This window comes from Malaya genurostris, chromosome 2, assembly GCF_030247185.1.
Source record: "Malaya genurostris strain Urasoe2022 chromosome 2, Malgen_1.1, whole genome shotgun sequence".
Lineage (NCBI taxonomy): Eukaryota > Metazoa > Arthropoda > Insecta > Diptera > Culicidae > Malaya > Malaya genurostris.
In genome coordinates this window covers 303,667,466-303,691,678 of record NC_080571.1, presented here as the reverse complement: position 1 = coordinate 303,691,678, position 24,213 = coordinate 303,667,466, and the positions used below count along the sequence as shown (strand labels likewise).

Sequence of the window (24,213 nt, the reverse complement as noted above, 5' to 3'; positions counted from 1 at the left end):
GATTAGATAATTATTGTTCAATATGTCGTTCAGGCACTGTTTTATTTTGCCCAGGAAAAACGGTTCAGTCTTGCCAGTCATGTTTGAGCGAATGGCTTCAATTGCACTCAGACTATCTGTGAAGAGGAAATAATGGTTTGGAATTAATGTGACGATTACACTCAAACTATAATGAACTGCTGCTAGCTCTGCTATATAAACAGATGCAGGTTCTTGAAGCCTAAATGAGGCCGAAACATTATTGTTGAACATACCAAACCCTGTCGCTTCTTCAATTCGCGATCCGTCCGTGTAAAACATTTTCTCAGAGTCAATATGCCTGAACTTACTTGAAAATATTTTTGGGATTTCCGTCGAACGTAGATGATCCGGGATTCCACGCACTTCGCGCTGCATGGATGTATCGAAAAATAAAGTTGAGTCAGGGACATTTAGGAGGCTGACACGGATAGGAATATATCTTGAAGGGTTGATTTCCTGTGACATATGGTTAAAATATACTGTCATGAATTTTGTTTGAGATCGAAGCTCGACTAGTCGTTCGAAATTATTAATTACCATGGGATTCAGCACCTCACATCTTATTAGCAGGCGTGATGAAAGCTCCCAAAATCGATCTTTTAATGGAAGAACTCCCGCCAGAACTTCAAGACTCATTGTATGTGTCGAATGCATGCACCCTAAAGCAATTCGCAAACAACGATACTGAATTCGCTCCAGTTTGATAATATGAGAGTTTGCAGCGGAACGAAAGCAAACGCATCCATATTCCATCACTGAAAGTATCGTTGTCTGATACAATTTTATTAGATCTTCCGGATGAGCACCCCACCAAGATCCTGTTATTGTTCGAAGAAAATTTACTCTTTGTTGGCATTTTGTTATCAGAAACCTAATGTGTCCTCCCCACGTGCATTTGGAATCGAACCACACCCCGAGGTATTTAAAAGTTAAAACCTGTTGGATCATTCTTCCCATCATATGGAGCTGAAGCTGCGCGGGATCATGCTTTCTTGAAAAGACGACTAACTCTGTTTTCTCCGCAGAGAATTCGATACCAAGATGAACAGCCCAATCGGACAAGTTATCTAAGGTATCTTGCAATGGTTTATGCAGATCAATAGCTTTGGGTCCAGTAACTGAAACCACGCCATCATCTGCCAATTGTCTTAGTGTACATGGGGTTACTAGACAGCTGTCAATGTCATTCACGTAAAAATTATAGAGGAGCGGACTGAGGCATGAGCCTTGCGGGAGACCCATGTAACTATTTCTGAGTGTTGCCAAATCGCCATGTGAAAAATGCATGTGTTTCTCTGACAAAAGGTTGTGCAAATAATTATTTATAACCGCTGGGAGTCCATTTTGGTGAAGCTTGTCTGAAAGAACATCAATGGAAACTGAATCAAATGCTCCTTTAATGTCTAAAAATACAGATGCCATTTGTTGCTTTTGAGCGAAGGCAATTTGGATGTCAGACGAAAGTAATGCAAGGCAATCATTCGTCCCTTTATTTCTACGGAAGCCAAACTGAGTATCTGACAACAAACCGTTCGTCTCGACCCAAGTGTCGAGACGTCGTAGAATAATTTTTTCGAACAATTTTCTGATGCAGGACAACATCGCAATGGGTCTATATGAGTTGTGATTGGAAGCTGGTTTCCCCGGTTTTTGAATGGCGATAACTTTCACTTGTCTCCAGTCAGGTGGAACAATATTTTGCTCAAGAAACTTGTTGAACAATTCCAACAAACGTCTTTTTGCGAGGTTGGGCAGATTCTTCACCAAGTTGAATTTAATTCTGTCCAACCCTGGAGCGTTATTGTTACAAGACAAGAGTGCTATAGAAAATTCCATCATTGAAAATGGGTTATTAATAAAACCATTATTTGGAGGAGATTCCCGTATAATGCTCTGCGTAGGAACAGAATCTGGGCAAACTTTCCTAGAAAAGTCAAATATCCATCGGTTCGAGTATTCATCACTCTCATTGCCCACGTTACGATTCCTCATTCGTCTGGCCGTGTTCCAAAGAGTGCTCATTGAGGTATCTCTTGACAAACCTTCGACAAAATGTCTCCAATAGCTACATTTTTTGGCTCGAAGTATGCTCTTGTACTTGGTTTCTAAAACCATAAGTTTTTCAAAATTCTGAGGAGTTCCTCCTCCCCGTTTTAGAAACGTCTTGCAAGCATTTTGTTTTGCGAGTTTAGCCTCTGAGCACTCTTTGTCCCACCAGGGGTTGGGAGGCCTTCTGTTAGTCGTTGGCCCAGGAAAGCGTTTAGTTTGGGATTGTTCTGCTGCCTCCAGAATCGAACAAATGAGGAAGTCATATTCTTCAAGTGAAGGGAGCTCTTCCATTGAATTCAAAATACTAGAGATACTACTTTGGTATTTAATCCAGTCGATATTTTTTGTCAAATCATATGGAATACTAGCGGAAGTAGCAATGCAATTGCTACTGCTAATTGAGATGATGATTGGTAAATGATCGCTACCGTGTAAATCAGGCAGTATTTTCCAGGTGCAATCTAGTCGAATTGATGTTGAGCAAAGAGATAGATCTAATGCACTTGGGCGTGCCGGAGGTCTTGGGATCCGTGTCATGCTACCCATATTTAATACCGTCATGCTAAAATTGTCACAAATGTTTTGTATTAAAGATGATCTGCTATCATTGTAAACGGAACCCCACATAATACCGTGCGAATTTAAATCCCCCAGAATCAATCGTGGTGCAGGAAGGGCTTCAACCATTTCATTAAGCTGTTGCTGTCCAACTTGTGCTTTTGGAGGAATATAAACCGAAGCTATGCAAATATCTTTGCCTTTAATGTTTATTTGGCAAGCAACAACTTCTATACTAGAAGTTGAAGGGATGTTTAATCTATAAAAGGAATAGCATTTCTTAATTCCCAAAAGCACTCCACCATACGGAGAGTCTCTATCGAGACGTATAATGTTAAAATCATTAAAATTTAAAGCTATGTTTGAAGTAAGCCATGTTTCGCATAAAGCAAATACATCACATTTTTGACTATGCAATAATATTTTAAATGAATCAAGTTTTGGCATGATGCTTCGACAATTCCACTGCAGGACAGTGATTGTATCATTTGCGACGGGTGATAAATTATCCATCAAAAGATACAAAACCTGAGACAATTGGCCATTGAGCTGATAACTGCTTCAAAAAGGTTCTAGCTATTGGAAGGAATGCCATTATGAGGGTCTTTAAGGGTTCAGATATATTGAATGCTGAGAAAATCCATTCAACAATTTCCGAAAACTTCAGTAATCCTGTTGGTGGCTGTGAAATGGAGCCCACTGGATTATTATCTTTTTCTGTACTAGATCCTGGATTGGTTTGTGAATTTGACAAACCAGGAGGCACAGTCTTTGGTTTTGACTTTTTTTGTTTAACACGGGGATCTTTTTTTGAAGATGAAATTTTAGGTGTCTTTTTTGGTAATTTGGAGGAAGACTTCTTTCTCTTAACTGACCCTTGGGTAGTGATAAACGAATTACCTTCACTATTTTCGTCAGAGTCAGAGTCCTCTGGTTCCTCTAGATTTGAAAACCCGTTTTCGGTTTCCAAAGGGGGGACATCAATGACCGTTTTAAGCATTTCTGCATATGTGCGCTTAGACCGTGCTTTTAAAGAAAGCTTAATTTTGTCTTTGTGCACTTTAAATGCAGTGCATACTGAAATATCATCATGAGGACTATTCCCACAATAAATACATTTTTCAATTTCCTTGTTGCAATCATTATCTTTATGAGGCCCTTCACACTTAATACATTTTGGTTTATTACTACAGTAAGTAGCTGTGTGGCCGAATTTTTTGCAGTTCGTACAATTCATTACATTTGGAACAAAAAGCCGAACAGGGAGGCGAATTTTATCGACATAGACATGGGACGGCAACGCAGACCCGGCAAATGTCACTCGAAACGAGTCTGATGGGCGATAAACTTTTTTTTCCTCTTCATGAACTACTGAGTACAGTTGTTTGCACTCCAGTATTTTCACACCCTCAAGCATAGAGTTCTTGAAACGACCAACACCATGCTTGAGTAAATCATCTACCGAAAGACTCGCTTCGGTAACAACACCGTCAATTTCGACATCTTTGGAGGGTATGTAAACTTTATACTCTTTATTGAAATGTTCCGAAGAGACAATATCATTCGCGTGTTTCAAATTATTTACCACAACACGAATTTTATTGTTATTTACTTTTATGATCTCTTTGCTTGAAGAGTATCGTGATGTCAAACCTTTATTAATTTGAAAAATGTTTAATGGCTTTGATATACGTCTAAAAAAGACTATCCAAGGCCCAGAAGAGCTCTCCTGATATTTTTTCGTTCGTGGGGGTATCGGATTCATGCTAGGATTTACGTCCATGGATTCATCCATTACATTAAAATTTTTAACTAAACTTTAAATAAAATTTGAAACCAACACTACACAGTACTCAATCAAAAGGAAAAGAAAAAACTTCTACCTTGAAATTGTTGTCTATCTCCGTTGCACTGCCGTGTAGATCCTCGTTGCTCTAGATGTTCTTGTTGGATGTATCTGGACGTTGATACAATGCTGAAGCTCACTGTAGCGATAGAATATGATGTGATGCTACTGCTACCTGACATCCAGCACCACTCGAATTCCGATTTGCTTTCGTCTTCGCCAGCTGTAACCAGCGCAGGTCACCGGTGTATACCTGCGTGTTGTATGGCAGTGGAAAGACCGAGTTGTCTTGTCTCCTTCTTCCTAGTGCTCCGCACCGATATGCTTCTGCACCGAAGTGCCTTCGCACCGGTGTGCCTTTGCACTCTCCTGCTTCTATGTGCCTTTGCACTCTTCCTCTTCGATGTGCCTTTGCACTCTCCTGCTCAGCACTTGTGGCTGTATATTGCGGCCTGGGTAGAGTTTGGGAAACGCCCTTTGTTGTTTCCTTCACCAGCTTGGCCCAGCACTAGTGCTCTCTTATGCAGCACGACTATACGTTTTAACGACTGCTGCCAACAGGTCTCTACCTGTAGTTCAACCGTTGTCGTATTTAACGCGTGTAAACCAACCAGCGTTATTAAACTGTACGCTTCTATACACAACCTTCTCGGTTGAACGGCTATTACTGAATGAAATTGGTTTTATTAGTAAGTTTATTAACCAAAAACTCATGAGAAGTGTCAAAGCAAAACAATCCATTTAAAAGCTAAAAAGGACAGTCCTATTGAAACTGCTTTTTTCGGTGACAGTGCGCCATATAGCTGCAAATTGCAGAAGCCAATTCAACCATTTATGTTGGTTGAAAAGAACGTTTTATTTCTCTAATTCAATTATAAAATTGATTGAATGGAAATGAAGTGTGCCTTAGCTAAGAAATGACAGCACGTGAATTCAACTAAAAAAAAGCCATTTCAACAAGTATTTTATTATTATTAAGGGAATGAGAATTAGAAAATCTAAATTAGCAAAAGTAAGATTTTTTTAGTTTTTTTTTTTTTTATTCAATATTATAATATAATTTTAAGGCACACTGCTTAAGCTCTAAGATGCCAAGGATATTTACTAATCTTAATTACGACTATATTAAAACTAGAATAGTATCATTATGTAATGCCGGTGAATTGGATATTGCATGAGGGTCTTCCATATGGCGTTTGCAAATATCCATGTTGGCCGCATCCTTCGGTCCGTGTGGGTCCGCGGAAAACACCCCCAGGCTACGAAGGCCTGGCGGGTGGCCCGCATGCTGGTTTTCGACTGGAGCGGTCTTCCCTGGACGATGATGGTGATGTTACGGAAGAGATGAAGAAAAAAAAAAGTAAATATTGTGGAAACGGGGTAAAACAGGGGATGTGGGGACAAAATGTTTGAAAGCGATAAAGATCTAATTAGTTGCCATCGAGATGGTGAAGAGACAGGGAAGGGGTAACGAAAAAGTTAGTGACAAAAAAAGATCTTGTTAGTTCCAATGAAGATGGTGGACAGGGACGGGGATCGAGAGAATCGGGCGGATGTTAGTGTCGAACCTGTAGGTGGAGTTTATACTTTCTGAACGAGGATAAACACATTACACTTGTATATCAATGTGTTTAAGGTACTGGTATATGAGAAGCATATATGAACTATCCCGACTCGCCAACACATCCCGAACCGGAACCTCAGGCGGTCTACCTCGGGCCCTAAGGGATTCCAGTAGCTTCGACCTGGCGTCACGATACTCTACGCACGACCACACAACATGCTCGATGTCCTGATAACCGTCGCCACAGGTGCAGAGACCGCTCTCCGCAAGCCCAACACGCCGGAGATGTGCGTTGAAGGTGTAGTGATTTGACATGAGCCGCGACATAACACGAATGAAATCGCGACTCACGTTCATCCCCCTGAACCAAGGTTTCGTCGATACCCTAGGGATAATGGAATGCAGCCATCGTCCCAGTTCGCCATTGCTCCATGAAGTTTGCCAACTTTCGAGAGTTTTCTGACGAGAGATACTGAAAAATTCATTGAAGCAAATTGGTCTTTCATAAATATCACCTTCCAATGCGCCCACTTTAGCCAATGAGTCTGCCTTTTCATTGCCCGGGATGGAACAATGCGAAGGGACCCAGACTAACGATATTAAATAAGACCGTTCAGATAAAGTTCTCAAATGTTCCCGTATTTTCCCCAGGAAATATGGGGGATACTTTCCTGGCTTCATTGCCCGGAGAGCTTCTATTGAACTTAGACTGTCCGTGACAATGAAGTAATGGTCTTTGGGCATGGTTTCAATGATCTCGAGGGTGTACTGAATAGCAGCTAATTCTGCGACGTAAACTGAAGCCGGATCACTGAGTTTGTAAGAAGCGGTGATGTTTTGATTGAAGATGCCGAAGCCTGTGGACCTGTCGATGTTTGATCCGTCAGTGTAAAACACCTTTTCACAGTTGACTGTTCTAAATTTATTATAGAAAATATTTGGGGCCACTTGAGGGCGCACGTGATCCGGAATTCCATGAATTTCTTCTCTCATGGATGTGTCGATAAACACAGTAGAATCAGAAGTATCCAAGAAATGAGCACGGTTGAAAACAAACGAAGAAGGATTAATATTCTGAGCCATGTAATCAAAATACAAGGACATAAAACGGGTCTGAGAATTGAGCTCGACAAGCCTTTCGAAGTTTTCAATCACCATCGGATTCAAGATATCGCATCGGATAAGCAATCGATATGAGAGATCCCAGAATCGATTTTTCAACGGTAATACGCCCGCGAGCACTTCGAGACTCATCGTATGAGTCGACTGCATGCAACCTAAGGCAATACGCAAACAACGATACTGAATTCTTTCCAGTTTAATGAAATGGGTGTTCGCGGCGGATCGGAAGCAGAAGCATCCATATTCCATTACGGACAATATCGTTGTTTGGTAAAGCCTGATCAGGTCTCCTGGGTGGGCACCCCACCAAGTTCCGGTTATTGTGCGAAGAAAATTGATTCTCTGCTGGCATTTTTGTTTCAGATACCTAATGTGACATCCCCAGTTGCCTTTGGAATCGAACCAGACCCCGAGATATTTAAATGTGAAGACCTGAGCTATGGTTTCACCCCCTAGTTGAAGCTGTAGTTGTGCTGGTTCTCGCTTCCTTGAAAATACAACCAGCTCAGTTTTCTCCGTAGAGAACTCGATACCCATTTGAAGAGCCCATGTCGACAAGTTGTCGAGGGTATCTTGCAATGGTCCTTGGAGATCGGCAGCTTTGGGTCCTATAATAGACACAACGCTGTCGTCGGCAAGTTGTCTTAGCGTGCAAGATGTGTTGATACATTCATCAATGTTGTTTACGTAAAAGTTGTATAAAAGGGGGCTTAAGCATGAGCCCTGAGGAAGACCCATGTAACTGAATCGTAATGTCGACAAATCACCATGCGCGAAATACATGTATTTCTCGGACAACAGATTATACAAAAAGTTATTCAAAATTGGTGAAAGACCTTGCTGATGCAGCTTCTCAGATAGGATGTTTATGGAAACTGAATCAAAAGCCCCCTTGATGTCTAGGAAAACTGACGCCATTTGTTCTTTACGAGCAAATGCCATTTGAATTTCGGTTGAGAGCAACGCAAGACAATCGTTCGTTCCTTTGCCCCTGCGGAAGCCGAATTGTGTATCTGAAAGTAAGCCATTAGTCTCGACCCAATTGTCTAGACGAAACAGAATCATTTTTTCGAACAATTTCCGGATACAGGAAAGCATAGCAATCGGCCGATACGAATTGTGATCGGAGGCTGGTTTCCCTGGTTTTTGAATGGCGATAACTCTTACTTGTCTCCAGTCATGTGGGACAATATTATCCTCAAGAAGCCTATTGAATAAATTCAATAAGCGCCTTTTGGCAGAGTCAGGCAAATTTTTCAACAAGTTGAATTTGATTTTGTCTAACCCCGGAGCTTTATTGTTACACGATAAAAGCGCAAGTGAGAACTCGACCATCGAAAAAGGTGTTTCGTTTCTGTTAGATGAGGCGACGCGCATGATCGTCTGTTCCGGAGCAGAGTCAGGACATACTTTTTTAGCGAAATCGAATATCCAGCGGTTAGAATATTCCTCGCTTTCGTTCGTGGTGTTTTTGTTGCGCATTCGTCGGGCTGTGTTCCAAAGAGTACTCATTGATGTTTCTCTCGATAATCCGTCTACGAATCGACGCCAATAACCGCTTTTCTTCGCTTTAATCAAGCTTTTCATCTTAGCGTCTAATGCCGCGTAGTTTCTAAAATTATCAGGTGTTCCGTTTTTCCTAAACTCGATAAATGATGAAGTTCTCTCCGCGTTTAATTCCGAGCACTCTTTGTCCCACCACGGGTTGGGAGGACGGATGTTAGTTTTCGCGCCGGGTACACGTTTCGTCTGAGCTTGAATCGCGGTGTCGAGAATCAAGCCAGCCAAAAACGTGTACTCTTCCTCCGGAGGAAGTTCTTGTGTTGTTTCTAGTTTCTCAGATATCGAATTTGTGTAGCATTTCCAATCAATATTTCGTGTGAGGTCATACGAAACATTGATTGTCTCCGATGGTCTTAATCCATAGGCGATTGAAATCAAGATTTTTTTAGTTGTCTCACACGATAAACTTCAAATGGATGTACTTATTCTTAAAAATTTACGATGAAAAAAACGGAATCGAGTTGAAATTAACCGATGTTTGATCGTAACACCCTTTACATAGTTTGTGAACAGGCACCCAACCAAATATCAGTCGCTTTTATGCTATTTAACAATCGTGTATGTTATCTCAATCATATCATTTATTAGTGTTTGGTAAGTTTTGGTATCATTTGTATCAAGCAATAACTGTTAACGCAAAAACTGAGTAGATTTCACTCTCAAAGAAAATCGAAAAAAAAAACAAACAAACAACTGAACAAATGGAAACGATACACTTTATTTTGCATCTTCGCTTGTTTATTCATCGACAAACAGTGTGCTTCTTTTATAATAACCCGCAGTGTCTGGAAAGAAGTTCAAATTGCCCGAAAGGCTTAATCAGACTAATTATTTCAATTATCACTGGATTATCCCCAGCTCGCCAAACCGTCCCGAGAAAACATATTAAAGCCATTCATTATCCAAGCATTATCCGCATCAACTTCTTTAGAGAAAGACTCGAGGACATTAATTTCAAGTTACATAAAATGTGAATTCCGAATGTACTGTCCGCTTTCTCACTTTTCTTCTGAGCACTTTGCCATCCACTCGAGAATGCGGCCAGTTGTTTTCGGAACCGTATTTCTTTAATTAAAATGATTGCAGTTCGCTCTCACGCGAGAAAGTTTCTTTTCCTTTCGCTGGAACTTATTGCCACCTAGTCGACGGGAGATCAACGGAGCGCGGCTGCACAGGCAGGGTCAATCCGGTAGCGGCAGAGATTTATGGGGGTCCTTCGGCTGGCACACCTATTAGTCCGGTCGATGCCAGCAGCGAAGAACAGCGAAGAAAAATTGAAAATTGAAAATTAATTAATTTTAATTCAAGCCGCCGTACCGCCACGGCCCGGAGATGCGTCCCGGATTCCGGCGGACTCGAAGGATCCACTCAACACTTTCTGTGCCACCACGAGTTGACACATTTCAAACGGGAATGAATTCATGTCAGCTTCTGCTGTAACACAAACAATATTCTGCAGAATTTCCCCCTCCCTTGATTTCGGGATACTACACGCTTATCCACCCTGGTTTGCTGCGAGAAGGAAAAGCAGTCCCCAAAGACCGAAACTAAATAATCGCTGTCTAACGAGAAACAATCGCTCGGTGCTACCCTTCCACTTTCTATCAGCTGTGGGTGGCTTACGCTGCTCCGAGGCAGAATTTCATTTCAAACTTTACAATCATTTTCGCTTCCATCGCTTTTTTACACCCTCCGGCCATGGCTATCGACCGCCTTCGAGGCGGGATGTTTTTTTTTGTCGTTTTCTCATTTCAACTCCACTAAGACGTACGGAAGGAAAGGATACTTCTTTCATGCCCCCGTAAAGTGCCCCGACCGCCCCGACCACACTGGAAAAGAATGTGAACCCCGCAAAGAACGTGAAGATGTGACGGAAGCTGGCAGGAGTATTCGAAGCTTGCTTCGGCTAGGCAGCTGACATTTGTGAGCTTTCGTTTGAGCCCTTTTTTTGTCACGTGTTTTCACTTTTTGTTGGTTCAAAGGATGCGGGAAAATATTTCCAGCTCCATGTCGTTGTTCGTCGGCTCGCTGGTAAAACAAACCGATGCCAGCCGCCTCGGCCAAGCACAAGGCCTGCGGCCGTGTGCCAAGTGTATTCATTCAACTTTCGTCAACAAGCAATTCGTAGAATGTTTGTATGTTGTTTGTGATTCGAGATCTCTGCAAATTCCTTATGTATGAAGTTTACCCGGATACCAGAAAAAAACTTCTAGTTTTAAAATAAATATAACATTATAAATAATAGGACTGAGTACATCGAAAGTAAAAATATTACAGAGCTTAGGTACGCTTGAAATAATTTCCTAATAATAATTTGTGTCCAAAAGTTTTAAAGATTTTCAACCATTATTGCACAATCTTTCGAACCCACTCCTCGACAGTGACATACGCAGTTCAAGCTGCCAGCTAATCCCTTAAACGTTTTAAACGCACCGTACTCTGCAATATGTTTCATCCCTAATTTTTTATAACTCCAAGACAGCATGCCATCGACTCCGGTACAAACACTTTTAGTGACTCTCGGATGACTCGAAAAAAGCTGCCATCCCAATTTGCAGTGTCACTTTTTCCTTATTTCTCCGTTCTTTTCACGCTTCCGACTGTCACGCTTCGTCAGGAAAGATCATTTTTCTTCTGCCGCGGACTCTTTCGTGGGAAGAAATTATCTTCCGCACTCCACCGCCAAGCAATGAATCGCTGTCGGAGGTCCTTTGAAACAATAAGAAAACAGAATCTCTTACGCCCAGCAGTTTTCCTTCTACCAGAACCAACCCATTTCAGCCAGTGACGAAAAGGCAGGATCCGGGTCCTATTTCAAAGACGGGGATACTCGCAAAAAAAAAGAGAAAAGAAAACGCGCGTGTTCTTTCGGGTGGTATCCCATCGATAAACTTTGGCGACCCGACATTGTGACATTGTCCCGTAATTATGAACAGACCGATGAGTTGCGGATTTTGGTTGTTCCAAGCAACCAGAAACGATGCGTCCTCGAGTCAAGCAATTATGGAATCATCATTTCGGCGCAAGTAATGGAAAACAGACAAGGAGGTAATTTCGGACCAGTGAAGCAACATCCAGAGTATACCAGAGAGAATATTAAACTTTGCAGTTCCAAGACAGGATACGAGGTGATGTTTTGTTTTTTTTTTCTATCCAAAATTATCGTTGTGGAAAAGTGACAAGTTTTTGATCACGAATATCTCTCATTGTACTTAACGTTACCGCATCATTTTTACTTGATGCCATCCGAAATACGATCAATATGAATTTATGAAGAAATTATTAGTAGTATGAGATAATCATAAATAACTCATAATTGTAGTTTTCTAAAATTTTGAGAATCAATGAGCATAACAAAGAGGAAACGCGTTGCAAGCTAGGCTTGACAACGATGTTGAACGTTCCCGAGTTCCAGAATCCAGGATTCAGTTCCAGAATCCAGATTCAGTATTCAGTTACAGAATCAAGTACAGTTCCAAATTTGAATTTAGAAACTCAGGACCAGAATCCAGTTCGAAACTTCAGCTCACTTTTTTTTTGTCTTTCCTATATTCGTCGACAGTTTCGATTATTCTCGCGTTGCAGATTCAAGATTCAGGTTCAGAACTCAAGGGCAGTGTTCAGTTACAGTTATCAACTTCAGTACCAAATTAAGATCTTGAATTCAATTTGAAAATTCAGCTCCAAAATCCCGTTTCCGGATCCAGGCTTAGAATTCAATTTCAAAATTCAGCTCAAAAATTTGTCTTTTTCTTGCTCGAAAACCGGGTTTGATGATTCCCGCGTTGCAGAACGCAGGATTCAGTTCCATTATTCAGGTACAGTACTCAGTTACGTAATTTAATTCCAAATATCTGTTCTAAAACTCAGATCCAAAATTCAATTTCAAAATGCAATTTTAAAATCCTGTTTCTGAAATCAAATACAAAATTCAATTCCAGAATCCAGGCCCTGAATTCATTTCCAAAATTCAACTTTCAGGTTTATGTTCCGAATCCGAATTACAGAACATAGATCCGGAAAATAATTTATTTGAAATTACAGCTCTAAAATTCCGTTTAAGATTCCAGCTTCTAGAACTAAACTTCAGAACCCAGATCCTGCATTCATATACAGGAGCCAATTCTAGAATTCCAGATAAGGAATTCAGTTCCAGAATTCCAGATAAGGAATTCAGTTCCAGAATTCAGTACACAAACTCAGTTCAAAATCTGACCCTTGAAGTTCGAAATTCAAATCCTGAACATGGAACTAGAACCGAACTTTCCATATTACTGATACAATTCCATTTCCAGATGCAACAATATGGTAAGATTTGATCCAGTTCCAGGATCTGAATCTCTACTTGGCTTGGGCCAGTAATATAGTGCGTCACTACTGCTTTTACGCATTGCACTCGACAGTGGTAAGCACCGAAAGATTCCTTTATTCATATCCACGTCATCCGGTTATGTCTCTGACATTACTCGTCCGCCTTTTTGTTCTTCTCATTTAGAAAGGTTATGCAATCATTGTGAACCGAATCGAATGGTATATGAACCGAGGCCCGGAGGGCCGAGTGTCATATACCATTCGACTCAATTCGTTGAGTACGAAAAATGTCTGTGTTTGTGTGTATGTGCGTGTGTGTGTATGTAACTTTTTTTTAACTAAATTTTCTCGGAGATGGCTGAACCGATATTTACAAACTTAGATTCAAATGAAAGGTCTTGTGAGCCCATACAAAATTCCTAAATATTATTTGGGATAAAATGTGCAAAAAAAGGCGGGTGGGTAATGTCGTGAATACGAAAACAACTGATATGTTCCTTAACACTTCCGAATATCAATTAGTTGATCAATTGTATGAATTATGCAAGCATTCCCCTTTTTCACATTTTCGCAAGAACAAAGGAGGCTTCACTTGATCTCGATTACTGTGAATTTCACACAACGAATAGTGCACGAATCTAACCATACTGTTCTAGTTTTGCACTAAACTTAGGATATTTACCTTCGATTTGCGAACAACAAATCCTAATAGTTCTTTAGAAAACTATTAGAGCCATTAGAACGGCTGATTTAGTATAATGCTCTCTACCGTTGCTTTTTAACCAATGCAAATGACTGGCAGCTGTGACGTAATCGCTCTTGTCGGAAGCGAAACTAGCTTTGCAAACGACACAAAATACATCTGCTCGCAGTGGCGAAAGAATCCAAACTGATCCAATTTTTGTTGGGAGGTTTCTTTTTACGTGATTTCGTCTGTAGCTTTTTTACTAATGGGTGCGGTCCTAACGGCTATAAAAATAGCAGCATACAGAATTTTAATGTCGATTATTTCATTTCGGATTTGCATTTCATTGAAAGAAACTATCAGGATGCTGTACGGGATTCATTCCTGCCTTTCAGAAGAACCAAAATGTGGAACTCGCTACGACATTAAACACTGTTCGGAACATTTTTCTCGAACGATTTGTTGTACAGCAGCAGATATTTTGTTCTCTTCCTCAGAACGCGTTCTAATTGGCTGGTGTTGAAATTGGTTAAAATGAGACAGGTTTTTCAATAGTGTGCTATTGAAATACTTAAATGCTGCTGCTATACACGCTTAAGTTGAAAAAATTTGATTCTATTGGTAGTTAGATTATATAAATCCTTTTACAGATCACTGAACTATGAGCTTTAAAAATACGAGAAAGTCAAACGCGCTTTATGAATTATCCTCTTTGACACTCGTTTATACCAAACATTTCAGAAAAGTTTAATTTTGAATTATTTGAGATTGTTCCACACAACTGTAAATTTTATCATAAAATTGTGATCATATTTCCGATGGCATGTAGCAAAAATTATGTTGATTCATTAGATACAACAAGAGATATTCACTATCAAAAACTTATCACTCTCTCAGAGGGTAAATTTTGAAAAGGCACCCCATAGTAAAGTAAGTCGTATTCACGACAAAAATAAAACATATTTTCTAACTCTTGTCATACATGGATCGACCGATTTTCACATACTTAGGTCCAAATGATAGGTCATGTGGTCCCATGCGTAATTCTTGAATTTCCTTCGGATTCGACTTCCGGATCCAGAAATATAGAGTAAAGTGTGTTAAAAATTTTATACAATCACAGAAAGGGGTGAAAAACCGTAAAAAAATCTAAATTGTCCTTAAATCTTCTCCAATTAAAGGTTTTTAACAGTAGACGGTCAAACAAACCGATTTCGATTATTCTTTTATAATTTTTAGAACACCACAGTATCATCTATCATACTATCATATGATATGATATGAGAAAGGCATCATTACACCAATAGGTAGATTAAAACAGGTTTTTATATCACATTCAATAGCATCAAGCTTTAATTGTTTGCGTTTTTTCAGGAGAAAAATAGAAAAGATTGGGATGATAAAAATGCGCACTTATTATCAAATCATTAAAGTTTGGATTTTTTCTCATTAAGAGGTTAGCTTATAATCTACTTTTAAAAATAAAAAAATTATATAAGCAGTGAAAATCAACTTCATTCAAAATATTGATTCAGAATTAGATTCAGATTCAGATCTGTTAAAGGTGGAATAAATTCATGCTTCAATTTACAAGCTTCGCTTGAAAAATCTGTTTTAAATTGATACATTGAATAAAAACGTAAATTCGGGATTCGAATGTTGAAATTTAGAAAATTATTGAACATCATTAACTAGAAACTATCCAAAATCAACGAATTACGTTTATACAGAAGGATTGTTTAGCTTTAAATTTTACCGTAAAAATCAAGTGAAACAATTCAATGAGTAATCCTGGAATACTGAATTTCCGATTATCTTAAGGTTATATAAAGGAGGACTCAAAAACCCTTCCAGGTCTTTACTGTCGTCGTTGGGGAGGATGTAAGCTATGCGGACAGGTCGATTCAAGTGGAGAAATTCGGTCGAAAGGTACTGGTATGGCAAGCAATATGTTCCTGTGGTTTGAAGTCAACCATTTTTTACACTACCTGAACTATAAAGGCAGAAATCTATCGATCTGAGTGTCTCCAGAAGAGATTGCTGCCTTTATATAAGAAGCATAGTACATCTCCACTGTTTTGGCCGGATTTAGCGTCGGCTCACTATGCCAAAACCACTCTCAATTGGCTTGCGGAAAAGGGTATAAAATAATATCAATCCACCAAATTGCCCTCAGCTTTGACCGATCGAACGTTACTGGGCAATCAAGAAGGCTGGTAAGGTAGCTGGGAACATGCACGAGTTAAAAAAAAAATTGGCTCAAGCGTCCAAAAAATGCGATGTCCGGAACTTGATGAAGAGCGTTCGATAGTAAGTTCGAAAATTCGTGAAGGAATAACTTAAATTTCATCCGGTTTTCATTATGCTCAAGTTTAAACTCGTACAATAAAGGATAAATTTTTAGTTTGAATAAAATATCGTTTTTTATCATAATTTGAAAGAAAAATTTGTGGATAGCTTATTTTCGATACAATCCTTAATATAGATCAATAATCTATAGAGAATTGATTGATTGAACTGTTTTAAGGAAAATATTGATTATTAGGAATTTTCTTTGCCTTGTTTCACATCAATAGCTCGAACATCAAGCGCGTACCCAGAAAAAATATTCGGAGGGGGTTTCAGAATATGATGATTAACTCCAATACGCATGGAAGTATGCATATAATGTATAATTTCCTGAAATTTTTTTGGATAGAGTCGTTTGCTGAAAATTATTAATTTTATAATTGACATGAATGTGACGAATTTTGAACCAAACCATATCCGATGTTGGCAGAATTTTCTCAGATTTGAATAAAACTTTCTTCCAAAAACCAACTTTTGAACCAAGGCACAGAGGCCGAACGTCATATAACATTCGACTCAGCTCGACGAATTATGTTATGGTCTGTGTATGTAGGTATGTGTTTATGTGACAAATAATGTCACTCAATTTTCCCAGAGATGAAGTGCAAATTGTTATAAAATTTACTAGTAACATGAGCAAACGGCATTTAACTCTTTAGATCGTTGGTCGGAGCACGAGATAGTCGGGTTTCGGGTATTTGTATCGAAGTCCGACCCGAACCCGACGGGCTCAAGAATGGAAAAAGGCGGGTGGGTAATGTCATAGACATAACTGGATGTCGTGAATACCTGAATACATGTTCCTTATTTTTTCCTAATATCAATTAGTTGATCAATTGTATGAATTATGCAAGCATTCCCATTATTCACATTTTTCGCAAAAACAAAGAAGGCTTCACTTGATCTCGATTACTGTGAATTTCAAACAGCGAAATGTGCACAAATCAAATCAAACAGTTCTAGATTTGCACTGAACTGAGGTGTTTTAGCTTCGATTTGCGAACAAGAAATCCTAATAGTTCTTTAGAAAACTTTTAGACCCATTAGAACGGCTGATGCTCCCAACGTTGTCCACTTTTCGTTGTTTTTTCACCAATGCAAACAACGAGTAGCTGTGACGTAATCGCTCTTGTCGGAAGCGAAACTAGCTTTGCAAACGACACACAATACATAAAATTTTGTTAAGAGGTTTTTTTTTACGTGATTTCGTTTGTAGCTTTTTCACTAATGGGTGGTCCTAACGGCTATAAAAATAGCAGCATATAGAATTTTAATGTCGATTATTTCATTTTGGATTTGCATTTCATTGAAAGAAACTATCAGGATGCTGTGCGGGATCCATTCCTGCCTTTCAGGAGGACCAAATTGTGGAACTCACTACGATATTAAGCACTGTTCGGAACATTTTTCTCGAACGATTTGTTGTACAGCAGCAGATATTTTGTTCTCTTTTTCAGAACGCGTTTTGATTGGCTGATGTTGACATGGGTCAAATGGGACAGGTTTTTCAATAGTGTACTATTGAAATACTTCAATGCTGTTGCTATCCACGTTTAAGTTGAAAAAATTCGATTCTATTGGTAGTTAGATTATATAAATCCTTTCACAGATCACTGAGCTATGAGTTTTAAAAATACGAGAAAGGCAAACGCGCCTTATGAATTATCCTCTTTGATACTCGTTTATACCAAACATTTTAGAAAAGTTTAATTTTCAATTATTTGAGATTAAGTCACACAACTGTAAATTTTATCATAAAATTGTGATCATATTTCCGATGGCATGTAGCAAAAATTATGTTGATTCATTAGATACAACAAGAGATATTCACGATCAAAAACTTATCACTCTCTCAGAGGGTAAATTTTGAAAAGGCGCCCCATAGTAAAGTAAGTCGTATTCACGTCACAAAAATTTAATCCTGGGTACGGGTAAGAGTTTTTTTAATTTCTGATCATTTCTAGTCTTAACTTCAACCAAAAATATTCATTGTTATTTAGAAATGTTATTAACAATTAAAAGTGCACAGAAGAAGTCGAAAATCGACAAATGGCCGCGATTTTGTTTTTTCTCGATGGAAATTTTTCATTCTAGTTCAATAGTCAAATCGATATAGACTATGAAATTGCTTGTCTATTTTCTTTCCGATGAATGATTTCCAACCCACCCACAAATCGAACGAGTTTGAGCAGCTGATTCCAGAGCCGCCATATCGAAATTATAAAAAGAAATTTTTAATGCGAAATTTCGAAGTTATGCGGGTTTTTCATGCGAATATTATATGAATGATTATTAAACCTTTTTAATTTAATCACTTTGTTCATACCATTTTTGTACATGACTTGAAGATAACATGATACTCATTCATTAACATGCATTTTACGATGGAGAATCAGATTGATTTTAAAACCAAAATTCAAACGCATACAATTCACTGGGTTCTAGTTTTGGTTAAACACGTTCTGTGCATAGCACTACTTTATATCAATTGTTTCTTCTTGTAACACCAGAGCAGTAGAGATGTAGATACTTTATCATCACATTAATATTCTGACAACTAGTGTTATGATAAACATTAATTTACTATCATTCAAAAGTTACTCTTCACGAGTTTTACAAACGTATAATAAGCGAATTTCGTTTGCATGAAAATGTTTAAGAAACGCGTTTGAATTTCAACTAAAGTAATGATTGATTTTCCGTTGTGGTTTTTGTTTTGCTTTGTGCTATTTTTGACATTAGACAGCATTAAAAACAACATATTTTTCAACTACTTCAATATGTGCAAATCAAATAGCAAATTGGTTGAATCAACTAATTATTAGTTAAAACAACAACTGCAAAAATAAAAAATTGCGAGATCGTAATTTTTTGATTGGAGGGTTTTCCGTGTAGTGCTACGATTGTAAGAATCCTTCTAGGTCGGAGCTCGAACATACAACAATTGCTTTGTATAACCAACGCCCAACGCATTGAACCGCCAACCCGAGGTATTTTTCAAAGTTAAGCGGTTTTATATGCTAGTTTTGGAATTTATGTGGTTATAGGTGATTTTTCATTATTTGGTACGTATCCCTCGCCTGAAAAAAGACTTGGGAGTAATTATGGTTTTGACGGAATGGTCCGTACAAAATGAAAACAATCGAAATAATTTTTTTTTTTTTTTGTTTCGATTATAGAGGTTTTAACCTTAAGGTCATTCGCCTCTTCGGACCAGAAAAACTTTCTGACCCTATGTGCGAGGTTGGGAATCGAACCCAGGCGGGCTGCGTGAAAGGCATCGACTTACCCATCACACTATACCCGTCCCCTGGTATCGAAATAATTTCTTTTTAGACTGATATGCAATTTTATGCTGTTGGTATGATTACGAAATTTTTCTGATAAAAACAAAATTATCGGAAGATTTTTGGCAATAATGACATTAAATTTTGAATGTGGTATACGCTTGACACAAACATTAGAACAATAATTTTATCATTAACAATTTACAATTAGCAGCAAATGTTTCACCAACGCAGTTCTGTTTAGTCATACCAACATGAATTGGACGCACATTTTTCGCAGGTTACAAGATAATATTCAGAAAAAAACTAAAATTCCGAAAACTACGATTATGATAAATAAGCCTTGGGAAATGATTTACCACTTTCGAATAAAACACTATTTTTGCCTCGAGATCGTAAATCATGGTCACGATTGAATGTTAAGCTGAAATGATTTGTTTGACATTTTTTTCTTACAATGGCAGGAACAACGGAAACCTTTCCGTGTAGAATAAATTAATAATTTTAATGGCAATGCTTCAACATTTTCTTTCATTATTCCTAAAGCACCGATCGTAGGGGAAGGATATCGAGAACATCTTGTCTTCCTACCACATTCTCCTGTACCCACGCCAACCACGGTTTGGCTACCCTCGTGTAACAGATCTAATTATTAGCGTAAATTGAAGTGATGTTTCACTTCTATTCATGCTATTAGCACACACCCCCCGGAAATATTTCACCTTTTTCCGGAAAAACGCTTCCCCTGAAATTTGAAAACAAAGCACTCAATTTCCTGCCACAATAATTCAACGAAAAACCCAACCCCACAGTTTCAACTAACTTGTAGCGCGTTCCACTTCACAACTATTCATCGTAGCACAGTCAACAAAACCGGGAGCTTATCTCGTTTTACCAGCCAGAGAAGGGACAACCCGGCGAACCGTGAATCGAACCATGCTGCTCTGCAGTTAACTTGGGTAAAATTTGACTTTTACCGTAATCCCTACCGACAGCCGGAGTACAAAGTGCAACGGCTACCCCATACCTTAAAACAATCAATCTCCCGGCAGCACACTGTTTGAAGCTGCCGTATGCCGGATTCGGCAATCCTGTCGGGTTGCTGAAAACAGGGGGATAGGTGAAAATATTTAACCATCCATCAGCACTATTATCCACCCACGACCAACACCGCCGACCAGAACAGCCGCTCAGTGCTCACATGATCCTAATCAAGCCCCCGTTTGCTGTCGAAGCGCCGCAGGGTTGAGTTTTCAGCATTTGTGAGGGAGAATTATAAACACAACACAACAATATTTATTTATTATATTTTGGCTAAGCTTCACATTCAACACAACACGCACCTAAAAATGGCAAAATCGGAAACCAGCTGTTTTCGTGATTTCCTGCCCGACTGCTGCCAAAACCACTTCAGTGTTTTGATTTACTCACAGATGGAAGCGTCCGACAGTGCTTCGAGTTTGTTTTTTTTTCTTCTTTTCGTTCGCACCACAGCTCAATTTTCACTATTTCAAAAATCTGCGGCCGACATTCTAGTATCGTTTTGTTCGGTTCAGCAGAATATCACAAAACCTGACTGAATCATCGCAAAATACGGCCATTAACCATGAACGGGACACAATTTAATCGACCAACAACACGAAAAAATAACCCGATCGAAACGCGCACGACGAAATTTTCATTTATCCGCCCTGCTGGGCAGCTTTTCCCCGTTGGGATGCTATCAGAATGACAATGGACAAATCTCTAGTTCAAAACAACCACGAATTGGACCCGTTCGCGAGAAATTTTCATCATCCTTTCGGCTAAAGGACACGGCGGAAACTGACTGACCCGAGCGGACTGAGCGTATATTTTATAAAACCAGCACCAATACTGCTGGCCGTGGGATGACTTCGTGGGAAAATCCTCTCACCAGCACCGCTCATCAGGTTGAGTTTCAATTTCCTGTACACAAAAAACCTCCACGGGGTTCGGATGGCTCGAGAGAAAGAGAGAGAGAGTAGGAAACAGTTCGAAAGTGAGTTCGAAACGTTTCGAGCTTCGCTGAGAATTACTTCGTTGATGAGCCACTGAACTCGTGTCGAAGATGGTGAGCAGGCGCACTGGGGTTCCTTCACGCACACCACCTCGAAGCTGATCATTTCGTATAGGAAAAGACACACTGCCACGTGGTGAGTTTTAGACCGGAGGGTAGTGTGCGCTGAGGGTGATAATTGGGTAAACGTCTTATCATCGTCATTGTTTGCTTCTCATCCCCCTTACCCACCGAATCCAGTTCCTCCTCCGGTACACTCGATTCGATTCACGGTTCACGGTGAATGGCCGTGAGACAGCTCGCTCACCGATAGGCGCCGACCTCTCTGTTTTGTGCCTGTTTCGGTGAATCATGGAGGACGAGATACTCTCTGATCCTTCGAAACTAATACCTATGCTCGGTCGCCGGTGGCCGAGACGACGGAAAACGGATACAGTGCCCGAGCGATGAGGTGTCAGTTTGATGTTTTGGGAGTGAAAATCTTTGCTCCGTAGGTGAGAACGACGGCAGCTGAGAAACGTTGGTTTGTGGTTTTTCACATTTGGTGCTAGATGATGCTGCTGTTGCATTTGGGATGACAGTGAAACGGTCCTTTTAAAAAACAGTTTTCTTCAATGGTTTGTTCTTCGAAATTAATGTTTCTTATATTATGCAGTGTGCGATCTTTCCTTCGTTACGCCAGAAAATTCGTTTGTGATTCAATTGAACTATGCTCGGGCCTTCAGCAACCAGACAAAATAAAGTTGCAGTTTTACAGTTTTTTTTTCGATACAGTTCTTGCATGCCAGTTGTCTTATGCTCTAGTCTTAATTTTCAAAACAATTTCAGCGATTCTTAATCGGTTCGTAACACTTTCTTAGGGTGTTGACAATGGTTAATTCCTACGAAAAACCGATTGTTTTTTGCGATTTTTTTTGTGACGACACACTTAGAATCTTTTTATGAACATCATTAGCATATCCAAGTATAACACTTGAAAATACTGCTATAGCTGCAATTATTCGGGCGTGTCTCTGAAAAATAGTACAATCGTTTTGCCTCTCATAACTTGTTGCTGATGGATCATCTGGAATCAGAAAATCAAAGTTTATTAGATAGATGTTAGTATTCCCCACACACTTCGAAAAAAAACCCTGTAAATTTACATCTTATTAGATGCACATAAATGGAACGTCGCAGTGCACACAATTTTACGTAAAAGAACATTCAATATTGCGTCAATTGAATAACATGAAATTCATTGAAATTAACAAATATGAATACTGATTGCGAACGCCGCGCGACTTGAACCGAGAAGCATTGTATCACAAAGTACGTCTGTTAATCGACTGAGCCACAGAAGCACGCATCTGCTTGGCTGGTAAAGGGTGCATTTAAATGCATACAGCCGCACCTGCTAGCAGAAAAACCACACACCAAAAATATTTGAATTTTTAAGTGACTTAATTCCTCATATGATGAACCAAATGGTCATAAAGACTTAATTTGATAAATTACGAAAAATTTCATTTGTAAGGACTTAATATTAGATTAGTAAAATTCAGGTTTCGACAGTAACTTGCATTCTACTAGCAGGTGCGTGTTAAATATATAATTCGACTCAACTCGACGACATCGGAAAATGTCTTGGTGTCTATGTATGTGGTGTGTGCATCCTTCAACGATTTTTTTCCTGCTCAATTTTCTCGAAGGTGGAAGAACGGACTTTAACAAACTTAGGCTCGTTTGATTGCAACTATTGTGCAATTGATCAAGGTTAAAGGCCAAATGGCTGTGACTTTTGGTTCCGAAGATATAATGGTATAGGTGACGTAACCGACAAAATGCGTGGTATTTTTACCGCTCAATTTTCCCAGAGATGGTTGAACCGATTTAAATAAGTCCAGCCTCTTTTGAAAAATACTTGGGAATTGTGGATCAAGTTCTGAAAACAAATGGTTGTTCCTTCCGATTTCGGAAATATAATAGTGTAGGTGACATAACCGATAACTCGTACATTTTGCATGGCTGAATTTTCTCGAAGATGACTTAACGAATTTCGATAAACCAAAGCCTTGGTATTACATTCCTGTAGTGGAATTTGGCCTTTTTACCTATTTTTATATATATAAAAAATAGGTATAGAATTCGCTCAAACTTTCGAAAAATTTTCCGAGGCCCGGAGGGCCAAATGACATATACCAATCGATTCAGCTCGACGAACTGAGCAAATGTCTGTGTGTGTGTGTGTATGTGTGTGTGTCTGTATGTGTGTTGTCAACTAAGAGGTCGAGATCTCAGAGATGGCTGAACCGATTTTGATCAAACTAGTCGCAAATGAAAGGTCTCCCCGTCACCCAAAACGCTATTGAATGGTTTTGAGATCGGATGTTTACTTTTTGAGTTATACAAAGTTTTATGTCAAAATTTTTAGTTTTTTGACAGTTTCTGTCACAATTGACCTTGAAAACAGAATATGTTTTCAGACTTAGATTCCGCACGGTAATACCTATCCAACAAGCCATAGATTGTTAAAATCCGTCCATTTTTAACGGAGATATCGAAATTTTTGTGTAAACGACTTTTCCCCCTATTCCAGCAGTAGGAGTTTCGAGCGCTATATGACAAAGAAATGCTTGGGAGCAACAGAAAACACGATTTTATATTCTGTTACATACAATTGTTTCTTGGTACCAAAAGGATTGTGTACAGCATCCTTTTTCATGACATTTAGCCTCGGACCGATTTTGGCACGGCTCGTTTTTGGCAACATAATCGTTCGAATATGACATATATAAACCAGATGATGCAGAATTTTTTTTAAATTATTTTGTTTTAAAC

The 24,213-nt window shown here is 39.2% G+C and overlaps 1 protein-coding gene across 2 annotated transcripts in view; it reads right to left on the bottom strand.

Annotated features, from left to right (window-relative positions):
• LOC131430893 (protein O-mannosyl-transferase TMTC2) overlaps positions 1-21,178 on the bottom strand; it is a 720,087-nt gene extending 698,909 nt beyond the window's left edge. The window contains exon 1 of one of the 2 annotated variants that reach the window (XM_058596143.1): positions 20,699-21,178. The gene's annotated coding sequence lies outside the window, so the exon portion shown is untranslated. Of the gene's footprint in view, positions 1-20,382; positions 20,582-20,698 lie in introns of those variants that run through there. The other variant, XM_058596144.1, reaches the window with a different exon arrangement.
• Between the last annotated feature and the right edge of the window lie 3,035 nt (positions 21,179-24,213).